This window comes from Camelus dromedarius, chromosome 8 (genome assembly GCF_036321535.1).
Source record: "Camelus dromedarius isolate mCamDro1 chromosome 8, mCamDro1.pat, whole genome shotgun sequence".
Taxonomy (NCBI): domain Eukaryota; kingdom Metazoa; phylum Chordata; class Mammalia; order Artiodactyla; family Camelidae; genus Camelus; species Camelus dromedarius.
In genome coordinates, this window is record NC_087443.1 from 80,773,717 (window position 1) to 80,781,565 (window position 7,849).

At 47.9% G+C, this 7,849-nt stretch overlaps 1 long non-coding RNA gene across 1 annotated transcript; it reads right to left on the minus strand.

The window, feature by feature from the left end:
• Positions 1-1,875: 1,875 nt before the first annotated feature.
• On the minus strand, positions 1,876-3,274 carry LOC116155987 (uncharacterized). The gene is made up of 3 exons (XR_004139862.2): positions 2,922-3,274; positions 2,360-2,464; positions 1,876-2,036 (listed from the first exon to the last, which is right to left on the minus strand). It is a non-coding gene; the product is annotated as an uncharacterized LOC116155987 (long non-coding RNA).
• Between the last annotated feature and the right edge of the window lie 4,575 nt (positions 3,275-7,849).

Below are 7,849 nucleotides of genomic sequence, written 5' to 3' on the forward strand. Positions count from 1 at the left end.
CAAATGCACAAAACACAAGCTTTCACAAATGAGAAAAATCAAGAAAACCAATTAAACATCAGAAAAACTGTTCCTTCACATTAATACTGAAGGAAATAAAGATTAAAACCAAAATGAGAATATACACCCTCCAGAATGGCAAAAATCTAAAAGTCTGACAACATCAAATATCAGCAGAGATTTAGAAAGTGGGACATCCCATACTCCCAGGTGCAAGTACAGCTGACACAGCCACTCGGAGAAGCAAAGCTCTCAGTACCTGAGAGACCCAAGAATGCACATTTCCTACAACCCAGAAACTTCATACGCAGGAACATGCCTGGAGAAACCCACAAAGACAGCAGCGAAAGTTTATCACGTTATTTGCAATAGTTACAATTAGGAAAAACCCAAACATTCATTAATGCATAAGTTTTAAAAGTAAATTATGTATATTTATGTACCAACATGGATTCATCTTGACATGATGCTGAATTTAAATAACAATTTACCAAATAAAATTATGACATGATTTATGAATTTTCAAATGCAAAGAAAACAATAGCAGATACCTTTTATAATTATCTGCTTTTCTAAGCAAAATGTTCATTATGACCTCATAGGATTGTACAAAATCCACCATAGGAATTGTACACGTGGAGGGAGGTGAACCAGCCTGGGTATTGGGTAACAAGGGGGTCAACACCATCTTTTGTTTATATTTTATCTAAAAAAGTTTAAAACTTGAAGCAAATATTTTGCTTTACCCTTGTTCAACTGAATAAATTCACACGTCTGTTTTGCTTTTTTTTGAAGACTACTAAATTTGGTTACGTAGAAAAGTACAAATTCTATACAAGGGAAAAAAAACCCATGAACAAATAAAACTGACCAATCACAAGTGAGGAAGGCATCTTTGCAACATATATTAAAAAGAGCAATGTTAATATGTAAAGGTTATCCTCAGACCAGTAAGAAAAAGAAGGAACTTGCACTAGAAAACTGGGCATAAGGAAGAGTAACACGGAGGCTACATTTGTTGGCTCTACAGAAGCCCCACCTCCACCAGTACCACAGGCGAGCAGCGGGCGTCAGCTTGGGCCGGGGGCTGAGCACAGCCCACTGGGCTCTGCCCATTGTCTCAGATCAAAACTTAGGGGGTTTCTGTTAACCAGAACACACTGCAAAGAGGACACACAGAGAAAGGTAAGACCACCTAGTCCCCTTCACTGAAAACTGGAGGGGGGAGGGGGACAGGTGGGGAGGGGAGCTCCTGTCTTAGGGCACACAAGGAAAACGAGTTTATGTGCATCTCAGTCAGGACCCTTAATCCAATCCAATTCTAACTCGTTTAGAAGAAGAGAATATTCTTGGCTCACGTGCCTAAGAGATCAGAGTTGGGCAGGTTCCCAGGTAAGCTTCATCCAGGGGTCTGGCTCCATCCTCTTGTCATTCTCCCAGTCCTGCCCCTCTATTAATCCTCTTTGACTGTCTGTTTTGCCTCGTGGCTGCAAAATGGCTGCGAAGGATCCAGGCCTCTCATCTTCACTGTGTGTTGCCCATGGCCCAGAATTCCCAGCAAATATTTTGAGAGTCACCCTGAGACTGCTGAGGTCACCTGTCTGTCTCTAAACCAACAACTGTGGCCCCCAGGATGGATGAATTGACAGCTCAGGTGACGTCTCCTATTCCACACCTGAAGCCACGGTTGGAGTTAGTTTCCTTCTGCCCTGGGGACCCCAGGGGAAACTGAGGCCTCCTGGGAAGGAGAAGGAGGGGAAGTTTCCTGAGGAGACACCCCTAGTAGTTCACTGAAAGATAAAAGCTACACAGGGCTTCACCTTTTTTACAACTCAGATTTCAAATCACTTTACAAACTGAAACATGTACCCAGGAGACAATTTGTTGACACTCTTCCCAAGACTGTGAGGCCGAAGAATAGGTTAAAGTCCATCAAATGGGACGATTCCATCCATGGAGGAGCCAGGATTCGAGTCCCCACAAAGGCCATTGTCCCTGCTCCAGTCCCAGTCACTCACAGCATCTTCATTCTTTGCCTTTAGAATGAAAGGGTGAGTTTAAGAGTCTCTGAAAGTATTATTTGCCCTTCAAAATACAGGTTAAGAGATGATGTGAATTGTCGTATTACTGAAGTCAGCAATTTATAATCAAGGTAATTTAGTTCCCTATGTTAACTCATCAGGAGGAAAAATTGAGACAATTTACCATCAAACTTAAATCACTTTATAATGAATGGAAACACTCCAATTTGTAAAATAAGTGCAATGAGTGAAAACTGAATAATTTAGATATTTGCCAATATCGAAGATCCTTTTTAATGAAAGCACAGCTTTTAAAAAAAAAAAAAAAACTTCCCTACCTTTCAATGAAAATTAGTAGCTTGAAAACTCTTCTCAAGGATGTAGTCCTTGGGCAATTCTGTGTGTTCTGCGTCACACATGTGCTCTGTGCTCCTCTGGATAACCTGGACATGAATAAAATATTATTTTGTTTATTTTTTAATTAAAAGAGCTAAAAATAAATTTGCTGGCAAAACAAGGTAAAGGTGATACCCAGACTTTATCTCATGCTAAGCAAGGGGAAGCCATAAAAAATTAAAGAATGAAAATTTGGGGAAGGAGAAATATGAAATGCTATCGGTCCCCACACGTGAAGACGGGCAGGTGACACTTCACTGCTCGGTGGCGTGCCTGGGACGAAGTCCCCACAAGACGGAGTTTCCTTCTGGGACACTTGGCAGGCACCCGTGGGGCTAGCTCCTTTGCCGGGTACAAAGAAATTAATTTGCAATGTGACTGCAGCTTATGCCTGTAAAGAAAAATCATTATTTTAAATCACTATTTTCTTAGCCTCTAAAAGAGAAGCTCTAGAAAAATCTGAAAGTTTCCTAATGATGCAGGACTTATCTATTCTGAGCCTACCTGGTACACAGTCTCCAGACTGCCTTTGAGTTTTGTCTCCATCCCCCGTGTCAGGCTGTCAGCCTTCACTTCTGTTGTCACGGTGCCATCCTCTTAAAGTCCTCTCGGATTCCTTCCAGCGGGATGCTTGCAGCAGACCACGAGCGAGGAAACCGAGATCATTATGAATCGAATGTGGAAGCAGGGCCACGACCACGCACTCGGCCCCCCTGCCAGCCTCTGGCACGACGGCGGCTTCAGAAGTCGCTTTCCTTTCTAAGAAGCAGTGCAGGGCGAGCTGTGCAGCCTTGAACTCAGCTCTCACGCTTGCTGGCTGGGCGACCTTGAACACAGCTCTCTCGGTCTCTCGGGCCTCTGCTTCTTCATCTGTAAAATGGGGGAGAGAATGGCACCAACCCCACAGACAGAATCACAACATGCGGCGGGGGCTCAGGCTACCGCGTGGTGTCCGGGCGCACGCGCACGTGCCTTGCTGTTAGACAGCAGGGCTGGGATGGGGATGGAGACAGGGGTGGGGGGCAGGCAGAGGCAGGGAAGGGAAGGAGTTTAAGCTTTTGAAAAACAGCTCTCCGGATGAACGGAGCTTTTGACGTTTTTTGACATTTTTTAAAAAATTTTACTCAATTGAAAATTTTAACGGCTTTCAAGTGTGTTGCAAACACAACAGTAAACCCAAAGCCTCTCCTTGGTCTCAGCTCATCACCTCCCTCCTTCAGTAACTACCTATGGAATTCTGCCCTGTGGTAACCCCACCTCATGGCATTTAAGGTCCGGGAGAGCCGAGTTCATCGCAAGTGTTGTTGTGGGGTGGGAGGGGCAGGAAGAGACCCCGGGAAGAGGACCAGCACTGCACAAAACTCTGGAAGCAGAAATGAGCATGGCCAGAATCCTTGGAGGAGGAAGGGCAGAGTGTGATGGTGAGGATGGAGGAGTGGCCAGCAGCCAGGACCATGCAGGGTACCAAAAGACCATTAGCCTTTCATTCTCATCATCTTTGGAAACTATGAAAAATTAAAATAGATATACTTGATATTTTGCCCAGTTTTATTCATTCTCTTATGAATTTGGGAAAACTAGAGATGTTTGCTTTACCAAGTTCAAGGCAGGGAAGTTTTCAAGGGGACAATATGGAATCCGAAGCCGCTGTGTAACAGACTTCCCTGAACACCTACAGATCTGATGGGGAGGGATCATTTTCCTAAGCTCATTTTTCTGCCTTAAAGGATAACAGTTCTGTAGCCCAGCCAGACTGCATCCATGGTTCACAGAACTCTTTAAGCCCATCTATATTGGGGGGAGATATTGAAATCTTTCCAAAAATGTGAGTGTATAAATTACAGCTGCAGAAGACGTGCCTCTCCTGATAACGTCTTGTGTGAGAGACTCGGTCTACCCGCCCCCCGCCGACTTGGGGTGCCTCTTCGCAGGGCTGGGGGGGTGTTCGTTCTCAAACACCTTCTTCCTTTGCTCTTATTTTTCTTTCAGGTATCCTGTCATTTGACTTTTATTTTTTGAAGTATAGTCAGTTTATAATGTTGTGTCAATTTCTGGTGCACAGTATTTGATTTTAATTGCATCCATGCACTTGTCCGCTTACTCAGAATAGTTGAATGATAAAAGAATTGCCCTGACTATACTTCGATTTTAAAAAAAAGAAAAAAAGAAGAAAAGAATTGCCTTCTGCTGCAGCCCCCAAACCACATTCTCTGGGAATAAATGCTGCTGCGTCTGCCTGCAGACCAGGTCCCAGCTAGGACATCCACACCGTCTCTCAAAAACCTCTCAATCTTTGAAAGGCACAAATTTCACCTTTTTGGTTTTTTTCTGGACGAGTGTTTTTCTTTTGCAAAGTAAGAAAGGATAAATCCAAGAAATCTCCACGATACTCCTCATGGAAAACAACAACAACAAAAAAAAACATGACGGGAAATTGATCCCGGGGTTTAGCAGCCCTCCTGAGCACCTGCCTCCAGCCTCCCACCAGAGTCCCCGTGAAGCCGTGGAGCGGGCTGTCCTCTCAGCACATGCCAACTCTCCTCAACTTAAAGTGAAGCAAAATAAAGTGATTTAAAGATGTCCTACTTTCCAAGATCTACAGACTGTCTGCAGAACATTAAGGGAAATTGGCTATCAGCCCAAAGTGTTTTTCCAAACCAGCTCTTAAATATTTTCTGGCCGGAACAATGTATAAAGCCCACACTGTCATCTCGGAGGAGGGAAGACGGATGGTCTCCTGTTGCTCAGAGCCTCTGTTTGGCCCCAAAGCCCCCAGGTACTGTTAAGTTTCATTGTGATCCGATACCCATCTGCCAGACTGGAGCCTTGGGGTGCTTTCAATGCCAAATTTATATAGGCTGATATCTGCATGCAAATATGTAGCTAGAAATGAATGCTATAATTAGCATCCATAGAAATCACGGTCCTCTGTTCCTTAGGCCCCCTGCACAATTTGGGGAAACGCACAGGTTATGGGGGTTTCTCATTTGCACGGCAGCCTTGTTCTGAGGACAGTTACAGCCAAACTTGATCCTAAATGTGAAGACATAGGCATTTAGAGATGTCGTGTTTATTTAGGGAAATTTTGTTCCATCTGAGAGTCTGGAAGGCCAGACATACAAGTAAGTAGCAACACAAGGAGTATCCTGCTCCGAAAGGCTCTTGGGACGATAAGTGAGCATAATCGAAGGAAGGCCATCGCTCCCCTCACCTGTGCCAGGGCTTAAATCTGGGTCGCAGTCCAGTAATTAGGTGAAACAATTAAAACCTGGATGTTTTTGTGAAGGAACCCAGCAAGAATTAATTCAACCTTAATTGAAGTGAGGCAGCCGCTCTCTTGGACGAGTTGACTGGAGACAAACGGGGGCTTTGCTGTGCCGGAGAAATGGGAGGGGGCCCGGGCACCTCCAGAGAGACCCCCTCAGCCCAGCCCGGTTTTCAGGGGAGGCGGTCCTTTCTGGCATGAATGAGTGAAGGAACAAACATGAGTAAGGCAAACCTTAAACGGACCGACTCCCTCCGTGCTTCTGGGTTGGAGATGCTAAGTGGGTTCAGTGCTTGTGCGCACAGGGACCAGATCTGAGCAAATTCTCACACACACAAGGCCGGGTGGCCCTCCGTGACGCAGGAGTAGCCAGGGCGCGCAGCCGGGTGGCAGCGGAGGGCAGGCGTTTCGGGCCGGGGCCGGACACTGCCCGCAGCCGGGGCCACAGGACCAGAGCCCCACGCCGACTTCATAAAATGACCCTCTCGCTCGCTGTCTTCCTTTTCCAAGCTCCTCCTCCAACATGACCTCGTGTCCTGTCCAAACCTGGGGGTTTATCAGCGCCTCCTTTTCTGTCGGCTGATAAGAGGGCCAAACAGATGGTGCTCCAGGCGCCGTGTTATGGAGAAGCAAGGGAAACCTCATGAAGATCAAGTCAGAAAACAAAATAGTATCTTCGTACGAGGCTGTTTTCGAAAGTCTGTTTGGGGTCTCTCCTCTGGGCCTAGCTTCTTACTTGTCACTCCAGCTCAGCCATGTCTCTGCTAAGCACAGGCCGCGCGCCTCCCTGGCAGGGTCTGTCTGGGAGAGCGGCCTTGGAGTCAGAAGGAAACGAGGGCAAAGGTGAACTATGGGTAAAGACACCGTCCAAACCTGCTTGGAAACCCCAACACTTCTAAAGCCTCCTTAAAGAACCCCTTAAGGACTGACTACTCGTGCCCCCCCAAAATCCAAATGGTGAAGCCCTAATCCCCAGCAGGACGGTGCCAGGAGGCAGGGCCTCTGGGAGTGGTTGGGTCATGAGGGTGGAGCCCCGTGAATGGGTTTGGTGTCCTCGTAGGCAGAGACAGGAGAACGTCTCTCTGCCACCACCCTGAGAGCACAGCGGGAAGACGGCCATCTGGGAGCCAGGAAGAGGGTCCTCGCTGGACACTGGACCTGCCGCCCCTCAGTCTTGGATGTCCCAGCCTCCAGAACTACGAGAAACAAATGCTGCGCTTTAAGCCTCCCGGTGTCCGGTAATTTGCTGTAGCAGAGACTCGGAGCTAAGACAGCGCCTGTCGCAGCACCGGGGAACAGACAAACCAAGGCCTCCTCCCCACTCGGGCTCCAGTGCATGTGTTTTCAGCACTGGTGCCTCCTGTAAGCAATTGGAAAACCCAGGAAGCAGCCCCCTTTTAGACATAGGGGAGAAGGCAGAGCTGTGCTGGACAGAAATAAATGACTTTCCAAGGTTAAGCGGTCAGTGGTGACGCCGGACGGTCCCTGGCCCCCAAATTCCACTCCAATGCTCCTTAGTCACTGGGCCACGCTCCTTGTCAAGTGTGTGGCTGGGTTTCATCTCTGTGCTCTTGACGGTGAAGGCCGTGGCATCTGTTAATCTCCACAGCAGTTCTCATGAACTAGTTAAGCATGAAGGGTGACAGCCGAGCCCTGGGGAGCTGACAACTGGAGGTCCCGGGCCGTTGTGATTCTGGGATCTTGGGACTGAGGAATAACTTCCGCTCTTTTGCTGCACCCCACCCCCACCCCCCGTCACAGGAGGCAGGGCCAGTGGTAAGGACTGGTCGTGAGCTGTCAAGGGCTGGGGGGTAGGTTCTGTCAATGGTGCTGGGCAGACAGACGGGGGCCGGGGCGCAGTCTGGGAGTGAGAGGCGCTTGGTGGCTGGAACCTGACCTCGTCACTGTGAGGACGCCCGGGGCTGGCTCTGCCAAATTGCAGATGGCTCACCCGCCGACTGATGAGCTCTTCCTCATCCCTTCTGTTGAACCCAAAGGAAGCCACAGTTATTTTCATTCTGAAGTCACACAGAATGACACATCCCTGTCTTTCCCTACATCTCCGTCTACGTGCTACTCCGGTGACACGCATTAATCAGGCTCCAACCGGCACGCCCTCTGGTGCACACTTTCCAAGGGGGACACCTCCGGCCCGGCCCGGCCCGGC